The 21,296-nt window shown below is 45.3% G+C and overlaps 1 protein-coding gene across 1 annotated transcript in view; it reads left to right on the forward strand.

Moving 5' to 3' along the window:
* Nucleotides 1–17,021, forward strand: part of LOC307220043 (protein diaphanous homolog 1-like) — a 509,109-nt gene extending 492,088 nt beyond the window's left edge. Inside the window, exon 6 of the mRNA XM_079983706.1 lies at nt 17,005–17,021. The gene's annotated coding sequence lies outside the window, so the exon portion shown is untranslated. The remainder of the gene's footprint in view (nt 1–17,004) is intronic.
* The last annotated feature ends 4,275 nt before the right edge of the window (nt 17,022–21,296 follow it).

Consider the following 21,296-nt stretch of genomic DNA (forward strand, 5'->3'; position numbering starts at 1 on the left):
CTCTTATACCCTCCATAAATGGCCCCTCCATTCCAACTCTCTGCATACATTTTAGTAGGAACTGCCAGGATACATTATCAAATGCCTTTTCAGCATCGATAAAGATTAAGGCTGCCGGGATGTCGATCTTAAGTTCCAGGTATTCAATGACATTTACTATATGTCTTACATTATCTTTTAGGTATCTATTTGGTAGAAAAACAGCTTGATCTTTGTGGATAGATTTTGATAGGTATTTATTTCCGCAAAGATCTTATAGTCGTTATTAAGTAATGATATCGGTCTATAGTTTCTGATATCCAACTTATCCGACTCTGGTTTCGGAATTAAAGTTATGTAGGCCTCCTTCCAGGAGTTAGGCATCCTTCCTCCTTGTAGGGTGTTATTCATCACATCGTGAAGGACCGGAGCCAGATGTTCTTCTAAGACTTTATAATATTTTTGTGACAGACCATCCGGTCCTGGTGCTTGTGAACGATCTGTGATAAGATCTTAATTGGCACTGGCTGGCTAATTACTTTATGGCCCCAATTAGCCCCAGTATAATGCGGTCCGGCACGCTTCCCAGCCAAGCTGCGCAGACCTTCTTCTTCTCCAGTTTCGCCTTGCAGAGTAAAAACACAGCGGATCAAAACCGTTGCAGCCTGCTTCAGATCCAGACAAACACACCAAGCACCTGTGTGTGTCCAAATTCATCAGTTCTTTATTGCAGCAAATATTTACAGCTCAGCATTTCTCAGATTCTCCTGGACTGCTAGCATTCATGGCGTCCGTCTCTCTCAAAGACAAAGAGAGAACAACAAGTAGAGCTCCTCCCTCCTTCCAAACGTCAGAAGAATGGGAGGCACACTCAGAACAAAATTAACCCAGTAAGTTCTGAATCCCAACACCCCCTCTTGCCTCCATTCCTGACAAGACCTGTGGATGTACCTTTGCAGACCTCTGTGAGATCAATCCCTTCCCCAATGCCTTGCGCCCTCTCCTGGCGTTCCTGTCAGGCATCTGTGGAACATCCTCACAACTCTCAGATTCGCACTGTGCGAAACTTACCCACGCACCTGTGGCCTGATACCTTTCAGGTGGAATCCCCTTCGTTGTGCGACTGGACCGCCTGGGCACAAACTCAGGCACTTCCTCTGACTCACTGTGGTCAGCAGGTGTGTCCTCTGCATCCCGGGATTCCCCCTCTGACTTAACGCGTCTTCGAACCCTTGGAATTACCCTCACAGGAGAACTAGGCTCACTCTTGGGCTCTCTTTTTACAACTTGTGGAGATGCCCCATCCTGCTCCTGACTTTGGTCAGTGAGCTGATCGTCATCAGCAGACTCAGCCCCTGGCTCTCCTTCCTCCTCATCAGAACCTTCCTGCTCTGAATCAGAAAGACATTCTGAAAGAATATCGCGTCTGGCAGGGGTCTTTGACCTTTCCTCCTGCTTACAGAACTCAGCGTGTTTACTGATCAGCAGCTTACTCTGATCACCTGACGGGTACGCAAACCTCCATGCACGAGCCGTTGGCTCATACCCACAGAAGATCATTTTCTGGAACTTGGGTTCACCTGGCCCTCGCAAAGCTTCAGGCACCGGCAGCGAGGCCGTTGATCCGAACGCACGGAGGAAGTGAACCTGTGGTTTCCTCCCGTGAAGCATGAAAAACGGTGTGTCTCCTACCACTGAATTGTAGGACCGATTCCAGGTGAAGCTCACATATTTAACTGCCTCCATCCAAAACCTTGGAGATAACCCAGAATCTGACAGCATCACCTGTGCAGCCTTAACCAGAGCCTCACTTCTGAGCTCTGCCACCCCCCTCTGTTGAGGAGAAGTCACTGTGTGACGTATCCCTTTCTTGTGAAAGAACTTCTGCAAAGCAGACCCAGTAAACTGTGAACCTCTGTCACTAGCAATTTCCCGCACCTTCGTGGAGAACCTTAGTTCCACCTCCTCAATCCAACGTCTAATCAGCTGTGCTGCATCTTCCTTGGATTTGAGACCATGTGTCCAGGTGTTCTGCGAAAAATCATCCTGCAGCGTCAGCAGAAACCTGGCCCCTCCCAAACTTGGTTCCTTCATGGGACCCAACAGATCTATGTGCACAAGATCAAAAGGTTTTGTGGTTACCCTCTCCACCCTGGGGTAACTGCACCCTCTTACCTTTGCCTGTCTGCAAGCCTGACAATCTAGGACTCTTGCACATTCCTCAATTCTACAGCCTTTGGAAACCTCAGGTAGCACCTGTAGTTCTTCAAGACAAGCATGAGCTGTCTTCTTATGCCACGCACAAGAACATGAAACATGAGTGGGAACTGTAGCACGCAGGGCTTGTGCTTTCTCAACCTTCCCCTCACCCTCCAGAGACGTTTTAAGAATGAAGAGATCATTCTGCCCCTTTGCAACTCTGACCAGTTGCTTCCCTCCTTTGGAGATTGTACAAAAATCATGTTCAAAGCAAACCTTAAACCCCTTTTTCAACAAATAAGGCACAGACAAAATACAGTGTTGCACTCCTGGCACAATGCAAACTTCCATCTGCTCCTGCAAAACAGAAAAAAAGACATTTGCAATGTTATTCACATTTTTCTTTTCCCCACTTGCAAACTGAACAGTTTTCCCAGCCGGAATTGCCGTGCAATTCCATATCTCGACTGCAGGGATCTCTGGAATCAGGTTGCAGTTAGCTGCTGAGTCGATTACAAAGCGAAAGTCAGTGCCTTTCTCAGAGCTGTCCTCAAACAAAGCCATACTGGCAACAAACGTCCCGCTGCCCCCTCTCTTTGGGCTTCTGCAGCAGTTCTGTCTGGTTGTCTTGGCAACCAACTCCCCCTTGCTCAGGACCTTGGCAGCTTCCGTAGAAGTAGCCTCCTCCGTTGCCTTGGAGACCGGCCTGGCCTCTGCGTTCCCACGCGACTCTTTAGGCCTTATCTCCACTTTGTCCAGGTGGCCGACCTTGAAGCGTCTAGCTCTCCGCCGCTTTCCAGCCTTTGGCTGACGATCACCAGTGGAAAAATACTGCCCAGGGCTCCTTTCAGCTGGCCTGGCCCCCCTTCTTTCGGAAGAGCCCTCTGTGCCAGCCCTGCCCTCGCTGAAACTGCGTTTCACTTCAGCACTCACAGTGGAAAACTTTTGAAACTTGCCTTTGGAATTCTCAGCCCCCCCGACTTGCACCTCAGGGACTGGGGCTACAGCCATCCCTAGGCTCTCCATGACTTCTTCAGGGCCCTGGCCTCCTGCTGAAGTTTCACACAAACTTCTCAGCACCTCCCAGGCAGCCCTTGCTGACTTTACGCCCTCCAAACTGGGCAAAAGTGATGCGTGTACACATGCTTTCAGCATAGCAAGCTCTCTTTGCATTCTCTGCTGGCTATCTTCAGGCAACGCAGCCTCAAAGCCTGCAATGTCTGTCAGGGGAAGTGGCTCTTTCTGGCTTACATCCCAAAGCCCAGTAACCAGAAACCAACCCCTTACTCTTCTGGACCAGGTTGCCCAACTTCTTAAAGTGAGCTTTTCAAGTGGAACGTCCTCAAGGACCTGGCTGTCTGCCATTCTCTCCTCTTCCCCGGGGCCCCAGCTGCTACTCACGTATCACCAGTCAGCTCTCCGGCACCCGATTCTTCAGCTGCTCTCAGCTCTCAGCAACTCTTGCCTCTCTGCAGCAGGCAAAACACAGAACGCAGACCTCCGCTTTGTCTAGCGTCCTCCCAGCTCTTCAAAGCTGACTTCAAAGCTCACCGGCAGGCTTTCAGCAACAGTTTTATTAGCGTTAATTAGGTCCTCCATAACCTGTGAACGATCTGTGATAAGATCTTAATTGGCACTGGCTGGCTAATTACTTTATGGCCCCAATTAGCCCCAGTATAATGCGGTCCGGCACGCTTCCCAGCCAAGCTGCGCAGACCTTCTTCTTCTCCAGTTTCGCCTTGCAGAGTAAAAACACAGCGGATCAAAACCGTTGCAGCCTGCTTCAGATCCAGACAAACACACCAAGCACCTGTGTGTGTCCAAATTCATCAGTTCTTTATTGCAGCAAATATTTACAGCTCAGCATTTCTCAGATTCTCCTGGACTGCTAGCATTCATGGCGTCCGTCTCTCTCAAAGACAAAGAGAGAACAACAAGTAGAGCTCCTCCCTCCTTCCAAACGTCAGAAGAATGGGAGGCACACTCAGAACAAAATTAACCCAGTAAGTTCTGAATCCCAACAGTGCTTTCCCTGGCTTCATTTTTTTAATTGCATCTTTAACCTCGTCTGTTGTTATTAATTTATTTAAATATATTTTTTCTTCATCCGTCAGCTGCTCTCCTTTATTCCTCTTCAGGTAATTTTCTATTTCTACTGGCTCTTCATCTTCCTTTTTGTAGAGATTTTCGTAAAATTGTAGGAATTTTTCCTCTATTTTACCGGGGTCTTCTAATATTTGCTCTCCTATTTTAATTTTGTTAATTACATTCTGATTTTTCCTTTTTTTTAGTTGCCACGCCAGTAGACGCCCCGTTTTGTTTGCAGATTCAAAATATTTTTGCTTCATTGATTTAATTCTCCATTCTACTTCTTGGCTTATTAGTGTCGAATATTCTGTCTGTAATACTTTAGCAATTTGTTTAGTCCTCTCATCCCTCGGATCTACTATTAGTTTTTCCTCACAGTCTCTTAATTGTTTAAGTATTTCATCTTTCTTTGCTTCCCTCAGTTTTCTTCTATAGCTGTTCTGTTGTATTAAAAATCCTCTTAACACCGCCTTACTCGCATCCCAAACTATATCAATTTTTGTTTCCTTATTCAAATTTATGTCAAAATATTCTTTCAGAGTGTTTTTAGCCTTTTCGATTATTTCATCGATTTCAAATAAATATTCATTCATTCTCCATCTAGATGGGCCCAATGATTTACCTTTTATTTCCAGCATAATTGGGTTGTGGTCAGAGAGGGTTCTAGGTTGTATTTCACATTTCGTTGTTCTTATCGATAGTTCTCTTGAAACCCATATCTGATCAATTCTGCCCCAACTCTGATGAGGTTCTGAGAAATGCGTGAATTGTTTCACTCTTGGGTTTTTGTATCTCCAAATGTCAATTAGATCTAAATTCATTTGGAGGTTATCAAAAGCCTTTGGGAGTTTCCCTTGGTTCCCTTTCCTCTTTTTCTCATTTCTATCTAACTCTGGTGAGGGGACACCATTCAAATCTCCCAGCAGAATTAATTTATGATTTTCTAGTTCTAATAGCACTTGTTCCAGTTTTTGAAAAAAATCCGCTTTGTTTGTATTGGGTGCATACACAGTCACTATGTTAAGTTTTTCCCCTTGATAGTTAATTTGGACCCCCAGAATTCTTCCTTCGGTATCCTTACATATTAATCTTGGGTCCCATTTCTCTTTCACGTAAATCACCAGCCCTCTCTTTTTATTTACGTCCAAATTAATAAATTCTACTTCTAACCTTTTGTTTATCAATATATGTTTGTGTGTTTTAGCTACATGAGTCTCTTGCCAGCAAATCACATCATAGTTTTTATTCCTCACAACTTTCTCTACTTTATTCCTTTTTGATTTTTCATTCAAACCGTTTACATTCCAAGTCATAACATTCAATGGCATTGTTAGTACAAGTTCTATTTAATCCATCGAAATTTTCAAGTTTATGTTTTAGGACTTCCGTTCCCAGGGTAATTTTCCTCTTCCTCTTCCTCACTTCCCACCACTCCCTCTTCCTTTTCTATTTCTATTTCTTCTTCTTCCGCTTCGTTTCCTTCCTGTTTCTCCTGTCTTTCCTTCCTCTCCCTCTTTCTTTTTTTTCCCTCTCTTGATCCCTCTCTATCTCTTATCCTGTCTTCTACCTTGCCAAACTCTTTCTCATACCTTCTCAGAAATTTTTCCACCTCCTTGGTATCTGTCAGTTTAAATCTTTTGTCTTTAAAAAAAAAGGTAATCCCCTCAGGGAATTCCCATCTATATTGTATGTTATTTCTCCTCAGAACCCCGGCTATCTGTCTGTATCCTTCCCTTTTATGCAGAAGCCTAACTGGTATTTCTTTTAGTACAATAATTGGTCTATCATCAATTATCAGTTTTTTATGATAACTAGTTTTTAGTATTAAATTCTTCATCTCGATTGAATTTAGAATTACTAGACAGTCCCCAAGGTGTTTTTTAGACCTGTGTTGCTGGGTTCTTGTTTTTACTCTAAAGGCATTCTCCATTGTGCCCGCCACTTCTTCCTCTTCCAATTCTAGCCATTTAGCTAATTCCTTAGTCATCTTTTCTTTTATATTCTCTTTGCTTTCCTCCCCTATTCCTCTGAATTTGAGGTGAAGATATTTCTGTCGCATTTCTGTCATCGCTAAACTGTCCCATATTTGTTCCTGTGTTTTGTTCATTTCTCTCATTTCTTCCTTTATCCTTTCTGTTTCTTTTTTCTGTTCTCTCATCTCTTTTTGAATTTTTTTGTTAGTTTCCTCACATATTTTTGATTTAACAGATAAATCTTGAATTTTTGCTGAGAGTTCTCCTACTGCTCCTTCTATCTTCCTGTCTATTAATTCCTGTATTTCTCCCATTTTTTTTCCATATGAATTTCATTTTGTTTAAACTCTTCCTTAATTTTCAGCCATAGAATATCTAGATCCTTGATCTCTTCTTGTCGGGATAGCTTTCTTTCACTTGGGGTCCCCCCCCCCCCGCTTTTTTCCCATCTTTACCCCACATTGTGTCTCAGTTTTCACGTATTTTCTTTTATACAAATTCTCTCCCTTAGAGGGCTCACAATCTTTTCTCTTTCTTGTGTAAATTTAAACCTCTGTCCCTTCCAAAAGAATATGGGGGATTATTCTATTAATCCTTTTTTTAGCTCAAAGGATAAATAAATATTGCACGACACCAGAGAGAGATATGGGGATAAGTCAGAATTAGGTATTTCTCCAGGAACATTAAGGGGGCAGACACAACTATAAATTGGGTTTAACCCACTGTTGAGTATATATTCAAATATTCAAATATGGAGAGATATGACCCCTTAAAAAAAATGGATTCAGATCTATGCTAAGTACTTAACTATATTGAATCAAATCAAGCACATGGAGGATGTCTCCAGCGAGAACAAAAATATTACCTAAATTATTTCACACAGAGTATATTAGACTGTCCAAATTTGAACTTGGTCTCTTCAATATCTCCAATATCTCCAAAATCTTTGAAACACTTCGGCCACTTGACGGCCTAATCCAACATTAGTAAAGGTAGGCGTAATTTGGGAACAGAGTTCAAAATTATTATAGAAATGTCCAGCACCGTCAATAAAGGTAAGTAACAGAGTTTGTTATATGTTAAAGTTCCACACTGTCAAACACAACTCCTCCTGTACCCTAAAATGGTGTCCAACGCACAAACCAGTTCAAATTCAAACTTTGTTTTCCCCCTTAAATTGTAGCAGAGCCTATCAGTTCAATTGCTAGACCTCAGGGGAGGAGACTGACATAATACAGGTTAGTGGTATCAAAGGAGCGAAAGAGAGGGAGAGGGAGAGAGAGGGGGAGGGATGTTGTGTGAGATAGTGGGAGGGGTAAAACACTCCTTAAATTAACATTATAGTATCGCCTCCCCCCACTGTACTTAGCTCACAATGCTTTGTTTAAAGTATCCATGCTCAGCTCCAAAAGGCGTTCCAGAGAGTTTTCAACACAATATTCCCAGTGGCGTTTGTATTGGAAGTCCACCTTTGTCTCTTTATCTTTTGGTTTTTTCTTTTACTCTCTCGCCGCCGCTTTCTCCCACTTCTCTTTGCTGCGCCGCTCTCTCCTACTTCTCCTTTCAGCGCCGCTTTTAGTACAATCCCAGCCGCATAGCTCAGTTGTAATTGTAGCTCAGTTATAGTTTGCAACAGTATCTCCGTCTTTCCACGGAGGAAGCAGGATACACGGTGGAGAATAGTTCAACCAGACATCTTCCTCACTGATTTGTAGCTAATAATTCATTACTTTATAATTAATAGTTAGTAACTTGTTGATAGGGGTGGAAAAACCCCCGTCGTTCTGTACTCACTCAGTCAGGCTGTATAGAGAAGGACCGAAGCGGCTACTTCCTTTTTTACGTCTGAGATTCTGTAGCCCGCGCCATTTTCTGCTCTCAACCGGATGGATTCCTTGCCAAAATCTTTAAACATCCACGGCTCCCCTCGCTTAACCTCCAATTTTTATAGATACTTTAACTCACCACACGTAGGGGAGTCCGTTTTATCTTGTGGAGGCTCGTCGCTCTTTTTTCGGCAGAAGCTAGAGGCATCACAACACGGAGTCGGTGTATCCCCTTTTTGCGCTCGCGGCTCCGTCCCGAGTTTCCCCCCCAGAGAAGAGAGAGAACCCGGTAGACAAACCGCTTCCACGCTGCCGGGAACCCTATCCCCCAGGGGTCTCCCCCCTGGGATTTTTTGGGGGCGCAGTGCCTATGCGGCTCCCCCAAGCCTCCGTGCTGCCCAGAAAACCCTTACAGGGGCTCTCTGCGCTTCTTCACCGACCGCGACCAAAACCGGAAGTCCTTTTTAAGGGATTTTAAAAGTGGAATGACAAAAGCACTGTTGCCCTTACTTGCTTGCTTATTTATGTCAAGATGATTTTTGAAACAACTGCAATGGGACACACCACGAACAATGGTGGTTCTGTCACACTTTCAGCACTGGAAATTGTGTGATCTGTCTCCAGCTGTAGACAGAGACAGCTTTTGTCATAGTCCGACCAGAGCTGTCAACTTTTCCCTTTTCTTTCAAGGAATCCTATTCGGAATAAGGGAATTTCCCTTTAAAAAGGGGGAAAGTTGACAACTATGAGTCCGACAAAGCAAAGGCTGTTGTTGCAGTGCTATGGCCATATGGAACTTGGCCTCTGAGTCAGAAGCTGGTAGCAAGACAGCTCCAGAGGACAGACCTGACCCTCACATGGTCACAGGGAATTGCAAACAGAGCTAGCTGAGCTGTGCTCAATTTCCATCAGAAACATGGGGCATTTGGATGATGGACTCAAGGGCATCCTGATCAAATTTGCAGATGACACCAAACTGGGAGGGGTGGCTAACACCCCAGAGGACAGGATCACACTTCAAAACGACCTTGACAGATTAGAGAACTGGGCCAAAAGAAACAAGATGAATTTTAACAGGGAGAAATGTAAAGTATTGCACTTGGGCAAAAGAAATGAGAGGCACAAATACAAGATGGGTGACACCTGGCTTGAGAGCAGTACATGTGAAAAGGATCTAGGAGTCTTGGTTGACCACAAACTTGACATGAGCCAACAGTGTGACGCGGCAGCTAAAAAAGCCAATGCAATTCTGGGCTGCATCAATAGGAGTATAGCATCTAGATCAAGGGAAGTAATAGTGCCACTGTATTCTGCTCTGGTCAGACCTCACCTGGAGCACTGTGTCCAGTTCTGGGCACCACAGTTCAAGAAGGACACTGACAAACTGGAACGTGTCCAGAGGAGGGCAACCAAAATGGTCAAAGGCCTGGAAATGATGCCTTATGAGGAACGGCTAAGGGAGCTGGGCATGTTTAGCCTGGAGAAGAGGAGGTTAAGGGGTGATATGATAGCCATGTTCAAATATATAAAAGGATGTCACATAGAGGAGGGAGAAAGGTTGTTTTCTGCTGCTCCAGAGAAGCGGACACGGAGCAATGGCTCCAAACTACAAGAAAGAAGATTCCACCTAAACATTAGGAAGAACTTCCTGACAGTAAGAGCTGTTCGACAGTGGAATTTGCTGCCAAGGAGTGTGGTGGAGTCTCCTTCTTTGGAGGTCTTTAAGCAGAGGTTTGACGACCATATGTCAGGAGTGCTCTGATGGTGTTTCCTGCTTGGCAGGGAGTTGGACTCGATGGCCCTTGTGGTCTCTTCCAACCCTATGATTCTATGATTCTATGATTCATACACAGGGAAGGGACTGGGAGTGTGAATCTTGTCCCAAATGTCCCCAAATTAAGGGCTGTGGCTCCTAACCCTACACAAATCTGGAGTAGAGTCCCTGAGGACTTGCGTAGAGTAGAGGAACTCCTGCTGCCAAGCTAATATCAAATGTCTTGCTCTGTTTTCCTTTGGACCATGTCAGTACACTCCATACCCCAGGCTTGCACCCTGGTGAAGTCACTCTGGTGCTGCTAAGGCAGCGGTTTGATTTCACCCCCAGAGATGCACTCCATTGTCCCTCAAGACAGGCTGATGCCAACTGCAACTGGCTTTTTAAAATGATTTTATTGATACATCAGAACAACAACAAAACAGAAGAAAAAAAGATCTACAGCAATAAAAAGATATTAGAAATTAGATAATGATAATAAAAGTTACAACCAACGAAACCTAAACATTTACACCACATAAATATAAATAACATAAACTAACATAATTTTTTTTTACTGGCTTTTAAAACTGTGGGGCTGTTGCTAGAGGCTCCTCTCTCCAGATTGGCTACATTGTTCTCCTGCTCACTTTGGCACTTTCCAAACTTGTTGTCTGGCTCTAAGGCTAGAAACCCTAGTGCAGCTGCATGACAAAAATTAAAATAAATAGATAAAAAATACCACCATTTTTTATGTAAGGACTACAGCAAGATAATGCACTTGAAGTGCTTTGATGACTTGAAAGAATAACTGAAATATATTTGAAGTCCTGCAGTGATTTCATGCTCTTTATTGCAGCTTGTAAAACAGTGATTGAATTTCCCTCCCAAACCTCATTATTTACACAGTGAGTCCCATCTGATTGGCTGATTCTGCTTCCCTCCTGGAGCCTGATTGGTCTTCTCCTGCAAGCCAATCACTTCTTGCATTCTAGGATCCTACCTGCCTATTGTTCTAGGATCCAAGCTTAGTACATAACACCTTTTTGCCTGTACTGAGGTAGTCCCCCGATTTCTGGTGGCTGACCCTCCTATATCATTGTCCCTCTTCTGTTTTCTGAAGAGGTTTTGGAGGCTCCTATGAAGAAACATAGGGATGCAGGTGGCGCTGTGGGTTAAAGCCTCAGCGCCTAGGACTTGCCGATCGAAAGGTCGGCGGTTCGAATCCCTGCGGCGGGGTGCGCTCCCGCTGCTCGGTCCCAGCGCCTGCCAACCTAGCAGTTCGAAAGCACCTCCGGGTGCAAGTAGATAAATAGGGACCGCTTACCAGCGGGAAGGTAAACGGCGTTTCCGTGTGCGGCTCTGGCTCGCCAGAGCAGTGATGTCACGCTGGCCATGTGACCCGGAAGTGTCTCCGGACAGCGCTGGCCCCTGGCCTCTTAAGTGAGATGGGCGCACAACCCCAGAGTCTGTCAAGACTGGCCCGTACGGGCAGGGGTACCTTTACCTTTACCTTTATGAAGAAACATAGGTATGCGGGTGGCGCTGTGGGTAAAACCTCAGCGCCTAGGACTTGCCGATCGCATGGTCGGCGGTTCGAATCCCCGCGGCGGGGTGAGCTCCCGTCGTTTGGTCCCAGCTCCTGCCCACCTAGCAGTTCAAAGCACCCTTAAGTGCAAGTAGATAAATAGGGACCGCTTACCAGCGGGAAGGTAAACGGCGTTCCGTGTGCTGCGCTGGCTCGCCAGAGCAGCTTCGTCACGCTGGCCACGTGACCCAGAAGTGTCTCCGGACAGCGCTGGCTCCCGGCCTCTTGAGTGAGATGGCGCACAACCCCAGAGTCTGTCAAGACTGGCCCGTACGGGCAGGGGTACCTTTACCTTTACCTTTACCTATGAAGAAACAACCATGTTGCAAGAGGTTGCCATTCTTTGGTTTCCAGAGCCGAGTAGGAGGATCAAATACACCCTAAAGTTGGTACATGGGCAGAGACACGGCTTCTTGTCCATCCTTTAAAATGCACCTCCAGTCCATGTTGCTGACTGCAGTGGAGGTGCATGGATTGACAGCATGTACAGACAAATCCATTGCAAGATGAAATATGTTAATAAAAATCACTGCATTTTTTAAGGCAAAGTGTCATAGGCAGCTTGTTTCAAGAGTGAGCACAGGACAAGTTACTGCATCGTCAATGAGCAAAAGGCAAAGGAGAGTCTTCAGAGATGTGTAACAGTGAGAGGTGGAGAAGCAGACCATAATCCTCACTGTGAAAAGTGGTACCAAACACACAGCTGTACTTTCGTTTGGGAGGAGGAATAAGGAACCTTTGACAATTGTCACTCAAATGTACTTTTTATCAGCTTAAGCTGTGGCTTCTAGCAAGCTAAATCTTCTTTCCTCTTTACTGGTGACAACCTGCAAAGGAACCTAGACAATGGCAGCTCCGGGTCATTCCCCTAGCCTCAGATTTAGGGCTTGTATCCTGTCCTTTTACTTGCCATGTTCTGATGATAAAGGCTGTCATTTTCCTGTCCACAGTACTTGGTACCTTCATCTTAGAACTCAGGCGTCTCAGCCACAAGGCGCGGAAGAAATTCTTCTTTAGGAAACTGTGATGCAAACTGGCTTTTCTAAGACAAACAACTAACACCTTCTGCTAAAGCAATTGCTTTATTTTATTTTATTTTACTTTACTTTACTTTACTTTATTTTATTTCATTTCATTTCATTTCATTTCATTTTATTGGTGTAAAAACCAAAAATTGGTTGGGTTGCCAGATTTATTTTCCATAGCTGGAATGCTCCTTTTTGGAAAAAGTTGTTGGCGCTCTTTTCAATTGCACTTGAACTACATAGGCTGTGCATGAGAGCTAAGGAGCAGAGCTACTGAATTCCAGCTGTAGCCCACTGTCATACAAGCTGCCCTCTGAGAAATGACAGGGCTCAAGTGCTCCCTTAACAATCCCTTTCCTTCCACCACAGGTTCTGTTAAGGGGAAGGAGACAGGTGACATGGCAACAGCTTAAACCAGTTGTAGCTTTGAGCAGCTGCAGCACTGCGAGTAATATATCAAGTTGCAATCAACTTGATCCCGATCCCGATCCCGATCCCCTCCCCCTCTTTCCTTTTTCCTTTCTCTTTCTGTGATGGAACTCCTATTTGGGGACTTCCCTGGCTTTTTTCTGGCCCATGTAGGACCAGTCTGGATAGTTGGCCTTGGTGAAGACTTGACGTTTTCATCCCCAAAAAAGTTTTTGATTTGAGTTCCTACTGAAATGAGGCTGCATTTTAATGTTTTAATGTCGTATTTTAATCTTGTTTTTAAGTTGTATTTCAATTAATTGTTTTTATACCTGGGGTCAGCCACCCCGAGCCTGGTCTTGGCTGGGGAGGGCGGGGTATAAATAATAGTTGTTGTTGTTGTTGTTGTTGTTGTTGTTGTTGTTGTTGTTGTTGTTATATGGGCTTGGCTCTTTGAATCTACCAATGCCAGCCAGGAGACCAATCAGAAAGCTTTTTGTGTTCATTCTGCTTCCAGTCTCTCAACTCTTTATCCTGCTCCAAGCCCGGCCTCTTTGGTCTACCCTGCTACTAGAATTGTTGAGGCAAAAATGGTCAACACTCTGTATGAAAGGCATCAGCTGGCACAGCTTGAAATGAATTTTCCCCAGCAAACCCTTATCTCAAGATCTAGATATTGAATATCTGTGGAAATTTACGCATCCACTTGTTGGCATTAGACACACAACGGTGTTCAGTAATTGGCACTCGATATTCACCATTATTGAATATTCAGGATTTCAGACTACGTGGTCGCTGGCAGTATTTGACAGTCTGCAGACTCTGGGTGCAGTTCATCTTCAGAGCAGAAGCCCTGCACAAGGATTTCTGCTGGCACAATGCGACTTCCCTCCTCCACCCCTCCTTGTGCCTCCCCTGCACCCCTTGAAAATGGCTCGGAGGTGGGTGTTGGGATAACCCCCAGAGAAGCACCCAGGTCGAAGGGGGAAGCTTGTTCTCTCCAGCAAGCTGAAATGCTTGAGCACATTCACCATCGTGTGATGTTGACTTCCACCCAATGCCATTTTTAACCTGCCCTTCTAACCAAGAGGACAGGTGCAGCTTTCAACCCTGTGAATTTGAGAGATCCAAGCCTGATTCAAAGTCATTCCAGCCACTTGTGCCCCTGACAGAAACTCACTGCTCTTGCTTTTCTATATGGAAAAAGAAATAAAAGTTATTACTGCAGTTGCAATACAAGCAGCATAAGCAATGGATTGCACAAACTGCAACCAGAATAAAATCACTCAGCAGTGTTGTCTACCGCAAAAAGATCTACTTTTCCCCCCTTCTTTTCTTTTCTTTTCTTTTCTCATCCATAATTCATCTCAGACTCACCTGCCCCCTCCTATCTGCTTCTTTGATCTCTCTTCACTTTTGTTACATCACCGAATGTCATTAAGTAGCTGTTTATTGGAGCTGTTCAACTTATTCATAGAAAAAAAATGGACTGAGAATTTAACCTTCTTGCTCTTTCTGGGTTTTTGCATTCTTTTATCTGCTTGGGCCTTTGTTGTCTGCAATCATTTATGAATAAATCACGTGAATACACTTATTTGGGAACTCTTCCCTTTGGCTGGTTGTTTGCACTGTTCAGTTCTCTGTGATTGGGCACCCAGATCACATGACCAAGTGGCTGATTCTTCATAACTGAAATTAAAGATTTTCCAGCCAGTCATTGTTTGTGCAAAAAAAAAAAAAACATTAAAAAAACCCTTCACCTTCTCACAAGTCTCCAAGTATTTGTGAATAATACAGTCCCAACAAAGTACAGCAGGTCAAGCTCATCATGCCATACAGTGAGCTTTGCTGTTTACTGTCTCTGACAGATCATTAGAGAAGGTGTTAAAGAAACCCACAAACATTTCTGACCTCTCTGACTCCCACAAGACACTTCCTCCTCCAGTTTATCTTCACTCTCTGGTAGCAGTCAGTCACCTCGCTATTGCCAGAACCATATTATAAGGAGAGCATAGAGTTGAACCCGCTGCACAAGACGGAAGGGCAGAGCTAGAGTGTCTCCACAGATGGATTCCCAGCATCTGGCTGAAGACTTCCCGTGAGGGAGAACCCACCACCTCCTCTTGTAGAAGAGAAGAAGAAGAGTTTGGATTTGATATCCCGCTTTATCACTACCCTAAGGAGTCTCAAAGCGGCTCACAATCTCCTTTCTCTTCCTCCCCCACAACAAACACTCTGTGAGGTGAGTGGGGCTGAGAGACTTCAAAGAAGTGTAGAAGGTCACCCTTCCTATTTTACCCAGGCCAACCTAACCAAGAGCACTTCCTAATACAAACTGAAATATACTCGGAGTCGAGAGTGGATTTCATGCTCTTTATTCAGCTCACTCAGTACATAACACAAACCCTGAAAGGAAAAGGCAGGAGAGAGCAATGTCACAGAGACAAAAGGCAGGGTAAGGAGAAGGAGATCCTGAAACAGCCAAGCACGTTCTCTCCCTTAGAACTCCCTACCTTCAACAAGAGGAAAAGAGAGTGAAACATAGAAAAAGATTTCTATATTAAACTGAAGGAACCCACTCAATCTATGTATGTAAAAGTGTTTGCATTTGTATTCATAGGTATGTATATATGTGTCTGTAGGTGTCTATAGGTGTCTCTCTCTCTCTGGGTGCCATGCGTGTCTTTATTTTCATATTTTTAAAAAAATAATATTTATTAAAGTTTTAAAGGTTACAAAAAGAAAAAGAGAAAACACCAAGTTAAACAAAAACTAGACAACACATCACAATAAGGAAAAAAGAAAATAGAAAAAAGAATTTTTTTTAAAAAAAACAGAAAACAGAAAAATAGAAAGAATTAAAAAAAAACACAACAAACCTTCCCATAACTTATCTTTCATTTGCTTGTTTCCTTGACCTCCTCGCACCTCCCTTTTTTGTATTCTAGTTCGGTTAGCTATTTCAGCAAATCCTTTCCATCTTTCCCAATTTTTATCCTATAATTTATCTTAATATAATATAACTTTACCTTCCCTCCTTTCATCCATTAACAGTCTATTTTTACTTAGTCCGTTATAATATTTCTGCTAAAGCCACATAACTTCATTCCAGCCTCCTTCTAACATTCCTTAATTTTACAATGTTTCTGTAAGTAAACTTTAAATTTCTTCCAGTCTTCTTCCACCGACTCTTCTCCCTGGTCTCGGATTCTGCCAGTCATTTCCGCCAGTTCCATGTAGTCCATCACCTACATCTGCCATTCTTCCTGAGTGCGTGTCTTTATTTTCAGTATGGTATTGGTAAAAATGAATAATGAACAAATAAATACTGCGTGAGACATTGGCTGGCACGTACATAAGGAGCTCCATTAACAACAGAGGAAGCAAACTCTGTTGTGTAGGCTACTTGTGCTCCCCTGCTGGAGTTGGCCCTACACTCATCACTTGTGAGATTAAGGACTTTGCATACATTCAAAGGTCTTCTTCTCAATCTGGCTCCATTTGCCCATAGCTATCACTGACACGCTCTTCTCTTTGAGCAAAAACACCACTCCAAAAAGTCTCTGCTGATAAATTCATCAACAGTGACTGACAGACAGGGGACTCCACTCCCCTGTCCCGCTTGGCCCACCAAAGGTGGAGGAGAGAAGGATTTGGCCCACTGACCAGAGCCAGAAACCCACTCTTTCACCCATCTCGTACCCAGCCCATTTGAGGCTTGCCTTGGCCATGCCAGGCTCCTCGGAGATGCAGAAAGGCAGCACGCCATTTGCAGAAATAACGTAGGGGTTTCTCTCTCTCCAGAGGAAGTATGTAGACAAATAAGTCCAAATGTTTCCCTCCTCAAAGCCATCAAAACACCAATGTCTCTGTAATATTTAATGGCTTGTTTTGCTCCCTAAATGATACAATGAAAAGGATTATTAATGTTAATAGCATTCTTATCATATTTTAATGGCATCATGTATAACCGAAATGTCATCTCAGCACATATTTCTCCCGCTTTCACCCAGGGCGTGGAGTAATCGTGCTCCAGAGAGATGCTGAGAGCAAGGAGAGAGCACAGCAGATGCTCTCTGAGCTCAGAGAAGCATGGCTGGCGGGAGGGAGGAGGGGGGGTAAAATGCTAAACAAAAGCCAACCCTCGTTTCAGGGAGAGGAAGAGAAAAGATCGGAAGAGCAAGATGCTGGAGAAGAGCACAAGGAGCAAAACAACTCCCCGCCGCCACCTCTAAAAGCCCAGCCTGCAATTTTGGTTTTTCCTTATTGTCTTGCCAGGTCCCCCCAGAATCTGCCTGGAGGAGGAGGAGGAGGAGGAGGAGGAGGAGGAGGCGACAGCAGGGTGGCCGCACAGCGGTTTTTAAAAGGAGCTTCTCTAATTGAACTGCAGTGCTGGACTACTAACCCTTTTCCTATATTTATTGTGTCTATGCTCGTGATGGCTTCTCACTCACTCTCTCCGACAAGGAAGACAAAGAAAGACACTTAAGAATGTGAGAACATGGAGGGGGCTGTTTAAGCATCAGCATGGAGGAGAAGTCTGAAGAGAGAATAACCTAGTGCTCTTCAGTGCTTCCAGCTGGTCCTGTAGCCAGGATGGGGGCAATGGTGCACTACACCAAGAGACTTGTGTGATGCTTCCTTGCTGGGGGGGCGGTTAATATGTTTTTTAAAAAACACAGCCAGATGGGCAGGGTATAAATAATAAAAGTATTATTATTATTATTATTATTATTATTATTATTATTATTATTGGTTTTCAATAGTAACATCGTAAACATAACTTGGAAACAAAAACAACTCATGGAGTTCATATTTTCAGATAGCCATGGTCATCTGCCATGGATGCTTTAGCTGAGATTCCTGCATTGCAAGGGGTTGGACTAGATGACCCTAGGGGGTCCTTCCAATTTTATGAAAAAAGACACCTCCTAGTAAACAATGGAATTGGCTGGCTATAGCTGTGCTGCCGCCTCTTGACTGGTTGAACAGCCTACTCGAGCATGAAGCCCAACAGGCTCAAGTGATCTCAGAAGCCAAGAGGAGCCTTCTTGGGACTCGTTTCTCAATGCAGGTTGCAGTGGCGTAGCGTGGGGGGTGCAGAGGGGGCCGGCCGCACCAGGCGCAACATCTGGGGGGGGGGGCGCTCGCCGCCTCCAGAGTCGCCGAAGAGCCTCGGGCGCAGGCTGTAGCAGAGCCCCATGTTTCGCAGAACCGACGAGCTGTGCGTGCGTCCGGGCTGAAGGCGTCCGGCAGGCAGCGGCTCTCAGCGCTCATCGCGGTCCCCGCGCGTCAGGGCTGCAGAGGGCACGCCAGGCAGCCCCTCCTCACAGCCCCGCCGCCACCGCTGCTGCTGCAGCTGCTGGGCCATGTTGCATTTTCCTCGCCTCTCTGCCCTCCTCCTCCAGGCAAGTGGCGTTGTTTGGGCGGCAGCACCAGCGGCAACTCACCTCAGATCACCTGACAGGGACCCCCCGCAACCGCCGTGGCTACCTTACCGTAAATACCCCAGCCCAGGCAGCAGCAAGAAGAAGCTGGCAGCGGCAGCAGGTTAGGGGTTAGGGGCGCAAATTACTTGCCTGACAACCCACGCTACGCCGCTGGCAGGTTGAGCCACTTTTGAGAATGTCCTGTTGGATTTGTGACTGCACCACCCGCCTGCCCTGTCATTGATTCCACCTGCATTGAGCTGTTGGTGGTACCAGCAGTTCTTAGGACGCAGCCTGGCCGGGTTGGGGAATCAATTGCTGCGGGTGAATTGCAATAAGCAGGGTTACTCTTGATCACTAGGGTTTCGTAAAGTAAATCACAATACTTACAAAATAAAATAGATACATAATAGCAACTGTTGCAATAAAACTATTAAAATACTTTATGTGAAGCATATGCTGCCAACAGCAGCCTAGTGCCAGCCTGACACAACATCAACACTTCGTGGATAAATGCTTTCCTGGAAAGGAAAGTCTAAAAAAAACCACACAACTTTCTAACAGACAGAAACAAGCTCCCCAGGTAGAGTTCCTTTGCTAAAGAGTTCTGCATTGCTGGCTGCCACTCCTGTTTCTAACCACTCACCAAACCTCAAATTGTGGGGGAATCTGAACAGGGCACAGGGACGCAGGTGGCGCTGTGGGTTAAAGCCTCAGCGCCTTGGACTTGCCAATCGAAAGGTCGGCGGTTCGAATCCCTGCGGCGGGGTGCGCTCCCGCTGCTCGGTCCAAGCGCCTGCCAACCTAGCAGTTCGAAAGCACCTCCGGGTGCAAGTAGATAAATAGGGACCGCTTACCAGCGGGAAGGTAAACGGCGTTTCCGTGTGCGGCTCTGGCTCGCCAGAGCAGCGATGTCACGCTGGCCACGTGACCCGGAAGTGTCTCCGGACAGCGCTGGCCCCTGGCCTCTTAAGTGAGATGGGCGCACAACCCCAGAGTCTGTCAAGACTGGCCCCTACGGGCAGGGGTACCTTTACCTTTACCTGAACAGGGCACACAATATTGCAGTGCGTTTCATTAAATATCTCTATTGTGCAGCAACTAATCCTCGTTTTAAAGATTCCATCAATTTTATCCAATTACGACTCCCTAAAATAAGAACAGTTTGTGTTGCATTGTTGACTGGAAGATCAAAAAAAAAAAAAAGATTGAAGAACTGCGCATAATTCAATTACTGGTAGTAGACAACTTAGAAATTCTACAGGGGGATGCTGAACCAACCTGATTGAAAAAGAGTGTGTATTTCTTCTTAAATGTACAGTTAATTTTATACATTCTTTTTTATTATTTAAGAGTGTTAGAATAAGGTTGTCCAAGTGATAGCTACTTTAACTGTTGAACTGTTGCTGTTTGTGAGGAAACCCCTATGCACAAGCACCTACTCGTGTGCAGGGGTGCTACACCATCAAGACACCCACACAATCAGGCATCCCAACTATGCAGAGCTCTTCCATGTGAGCTGAAGATGACACACTGTTGTTTCTTTTTAAACACTGAAATGCACAGTTGTGGGAGAAAGAAGACATAGCAATGCGGCTAGAGCTCAAAGCACACCCTCAGTCTAGAGTCAACAAGATTATGTCCTACATGTGAGTAATGTGTAAATAGGGCTTTGGGTGCAGAGCTTTGGGGGAAACCAAGTAAATACTGTCTACCAGGCTCTCCCTGTTGGTTGTCAAAATCTTGGTGCAGAAGGACACCTAGCAGCAATAAGAAAGCATGTATTGGGGAGGGGATCCCAATGCAGGGAAAAGCAGTTGAACTCTAGCTTCTACAAGATCTTCCTTCTTGTCTGAGAGCTGCTGGACAGCTCCTGTCATAGTTGCAAGAGCTTATTGGTGCTAACGGAGCTTTCCCTTGAAATGCAAATAGCAGCCTCAGAGATGATATTTGTCAGGGCTGTGGGAGAGAGAGAAATAATTAACTTTCCCTCCCCACCTCCACCTGCTCAGGCTTCTCCTGAGCTGCTGCCTACACACACAAAAAGATGCACATTAATTGGCTGGTGGAAATTAATGCCCCATCTGCTTTGGCCCTAAGACAACTACCCTAAGCAGAATACGGGGTGGAGGAGGAGTTAGGGTATGGTTACCAGATTTTTTTCAATGAATCCGGGGACACTTTCTTCTTCTTCCTCTTCTTCTTCTTCTTCTTGAAGCTGAGTAGCAGCAGGGAGTGAGTAGTGAAGATGGTGAGGCAAAAGACCCTGGGCCCAAGCACACATGCATACTGTATAAAGGTGCAAAGCCCTTCTTTCACACCCCTGTGAAACATAAATGTGCAGAGTTTTTAAAAAACTGGGCAACGGCCGCCCACCTACAACTCCCGTGCCTCCCCCAATCAGTCAAAACAAAGGGGGAAGGGGGCAAGAGATCTGTACCGCTGGATGTCCCCGGTACAGCACACAAGACACATCAAATGGGGACTTCCAGTGAGGAAAAATGGTGAGTGCCACAGCAGCGAGCCGCTCCTGAAGCCAGCCAGAGCCAACTGCTGAGGCTGCCGCTGCCATGTTTCCCGGGGACAGACTTGCAAATCTGGGGACATTCTGGGGATGGAATTTGTCTGGGGACAGATTTGAAAATCTGGGGACTGTCCCCAGGAACCGGGGACGTCTGGTAACCCTAAGTTAGAGCAGCCTCGGTCTGGTGTGGGATGCCATTGTTTGAAAAGTACTGCACCCAGAGCGGGTACAGCCCCAGGGGCATTGCTAGAGTGTGGCCCAAGTACCTAGCAATGTCCTCAGGTCCAGCCCCAGCCTTTGTTTTCCACTTGCAAGGAAGGTGTTTTTTGAAATATGTAGCTGACCATTTACTGCCATCCACAACCCAGTCAGAAGCAGCATCGCCTGTTCTTCCACCTCAGATCAAAACCTGAATTTCTGGTGACGGCTTGCCAGATTTTGGCATTTATGCCATATAAATGGCAACAGCAGAGACAGAACCTTCACCCCTATGAATGTATTATT

Source organism: Podarcis cretensis, assembly GCF_951804945.1.
Source record: "Podarcis cretensis genome assembly, chromosome: 7".
Lineage (NCBI taxonomy): Eukaryota > Metazoa > Chordata > Lepidosauria > Squamata > Lacertidae > Podarcis > Podarcis cretensis.